Below are 2992 nucleotides of genomic sequence, written 5' to 3'. Positions count from 1 at the left end.
TGTTCCCCCATCCTCTGTCAGGGCAGTGTGGTGCAAAGAGTGTTTCTGTGCCCTGAGGAGAGGGATACCAGTAATTGTAAGGCATTGAACTCAGTCCTCCCCCTGTTATAGCACAGAGCAAAAGCAGACCAAACTCAACTGGCACCCACCCATGGAGGGTGCATTTAAACCAGCCCTAGCCAGAGGGGAGTTGCCAATCCTGGTGGTTGGAACTTGAGTTCCCACAAGCGTAACCACTATGGGCTAAATTGTTCTGGGGCTCCGAATAAACTTGAAAGGCTGTCTAGCCACAAGGACTGCAACATTTAAGTGAGTCCCAGTGCTGAACTGAGTCCAGAGACAGTGGACTTGGGGGGCATGTGACCTACTGAGACACTAGCCAGGGTGGCTCTGAGAGTGCTGGCATCACTCCTCCCATAACTCCAGGCTGCACAGCTGGAGGCTCCAAAAGAGACCTCTTCCTACCAGCTGAAAAGAGAGGGAAGAGTAGGAATGATTTTGTTTTGCATCTTGGATACCAGCTCAGCCAAGCAGGGTAGGAAACCAGTCAGAGGCATGAGGCCCCTTTCCAGGCCTAGCCCTCGGACATTTCTAGACATACCCTTGGTCAGAAGAAAACCTGCTGCCTTGAAAGGAATGACCCAGTCCTTATAGTGTTCATCACCTGCTAATTGAAGAGCCCTTGGGCCCTGAATAACTATAACTATCAGTAATACGAAGGTAGTACATCAAGGGCCTTGGCTGAGACACTGAGAATTGCTGGTCTCAAGTGAGACTCAGCATATTCCTAGCAGTGGTGGCTACAGGACAAGACCCTGGGCCATAAGGGAGCCCACTCTCAGAAGGGTGAGCCCCAGGCCAGGCAGCACTCACCACAAGTTGATTGAAGAGCCCTTGGGCCTTAAGGGAACATTGGCAGCAGTCTGTCTGTACTCCCTGTGGGCCAGAGGTGTTGGAGGTCATGGGGTGAGACTCTTCTGCCTTTGGAAAGGAAAGGGAAGAGTGGAAGGACTGCATCTTATGTTTTGAGTGTCATGTCAGCCACAGTACAATAGGACAACAAGTGGACTTCTAAGATTTTTGACTCTTGTCTCTGGCTCCTGGACAGCACCTCTGCAACTGCCCAGGGCCTGAGGGAACTCACTACCCTGAAGGAAAGGACATAAGCTCAGCTGGCTTTGCCACCTGCTGATTACAGAGCCCCATGGCTTTCAGCAAACAAAAGTGGTAGCCAGCGAGTGGTTACAGCATGCCTTGGGCAAGACCCAGTGTTGTGCTGGCTTCAAGTCTGACTCAGCACAGTCCTACAAGTGGTGGCAACAGCAGGGTTTGTGTCATTCCACCCGCAGCTCCAGCTGCCTCGGAGCAGAAAGAGACTTCTTCATCTGGGAGAAAGTATGGGAAGAGAACAAGAATCTCTGCCTACTAATCCAGAGAATTCCTCTGGATCTTGTTCAAAACCATCAAGGTGGTACCTCAACAAGTCCTCAAGAACCACAGGACTGCTGGGTTTTGGTTCCCTGTAAAGCAGATACAGTTTAGATCACAACACCCAAGTCCTTGTGAATATCTGGAAAGCCTTCCCAAGAAAGATGAGTACAAACAAATCCAGACCCACAAGACTAAATAAATATGTAACACTTCAGTGCCTAGACATAGACAAATATCTACAAGCATCAAGGGACTCCAGGAAAATATGACCTCACCAAATGAACTAAATAAGACACCAGGGACCAAACCTGGAGAAACAGAGATATACAACCTTTTATACAGAGACTTCATATTAGCTATGTGGATGAACTCGAGGAAATTCAATATAAAACAGAAAAGGAATTCAGAGTTCTATCAAGTAAGTTTAGCAAAGAGATTGAAGTAATTAAAAAGAATCAAGTAGAAATTCTAGAGTGGAAAAACGCAATTGGCATACTGAAGAATGCATCAGAGTCTTCTAATAGCAGGATTGTTCAAGGAGAAAAAAGAATTGTGGAGCTTAAAGAGAGGCTATTTGAAAATATAGTTGGGGAGACAAAAGAAAAAGGGATAAAAAATAAGGAAGCACAACTTCAGGATCTAGAAAATAGCCTGAAAAGGGCAAATCTAAGAATCATTTGCCTTAAAGAGGAGGTAGAGAAGGAGACAGGGGTAGGAACTTTACTCAAAGGGATAATAATAGAGAACTTCCCAAACTAGAGAAAGAGATCAATATATAAGTGCAAGAAGGTTATAGAACACCAAGCAGATTTATCCTAAAAACTACCACAAGACATCTTAAATCAAGCTCCCAAAGGTCAAGGATAAAGAAAAGATACTTAAAGCAGCAATAAACAAAAAACAGATAACATACAATAGAGCTCTAATACACCTGGCAGTGTACTTTTCAGTGGAAAACTTACAGGCCAGGAGAGACTGGCATGATATATTTTTTTCTTAAATTTTTATTTTAAGTCCTGGGGTACATGTCCAGGATGTGTAGGTTCATAACATAGGTAAACATGCGCCATGGTGGCTTGCTGCCCAGATCAATCCATTACCCAGGTGTTGAGCCCAGCATCATTAGCTATTCTTCCTGATGCTCTCCCTCCCACCAGCCCCACCCCCAACAGGCCCCAGCATGTGTTGTTCCCCCGCCACCATGTGTCCATGTGTTCTCATCATCCAGTTCCCACTTATAAGTGAGAACATGCAGTGTTTGGTTTTCTGTTCCTCTGTTAGTTTGCTGAGGATAACAACTTCCAGCTCCATTCATGTGCCTGCAAAGGGCATGATCTTGTTCCTTTTTATGCCTGCATAGTATTCCATGGTGTATATATACCATATTTTCTTTATCCAGTCTATCATTGATAAGCATTTATGTTGATTCCGTGTCTTTGCTATTATGAATTGTGCTGCAGTGAACATAAGTGTACATATACCCTTATAATAGAATGATTAATATTCCTCTGGGTAATTACCTAGTAATGGGATTTTTGGGTCAAATGTTATTTCTGCCTCT

Source organism: Gorilla gorilla, chromosome 9 (genome assembly GCF_029281585.2).
Source record: "Gorilla gorilla gorilla isolate KB3781 chromosome 9, NHGRI_mGorGor1-v2.1_pri, whole genome shotgun sequence".
Lineage (NCBI taxonomy): Eukaryota > Metazoa > Chordata > Mammalia > Primates > Hominidae > Gorilla > Gorilla gorilla.
Note: the sequence above shows the minus strand (reverse complement) of the source record.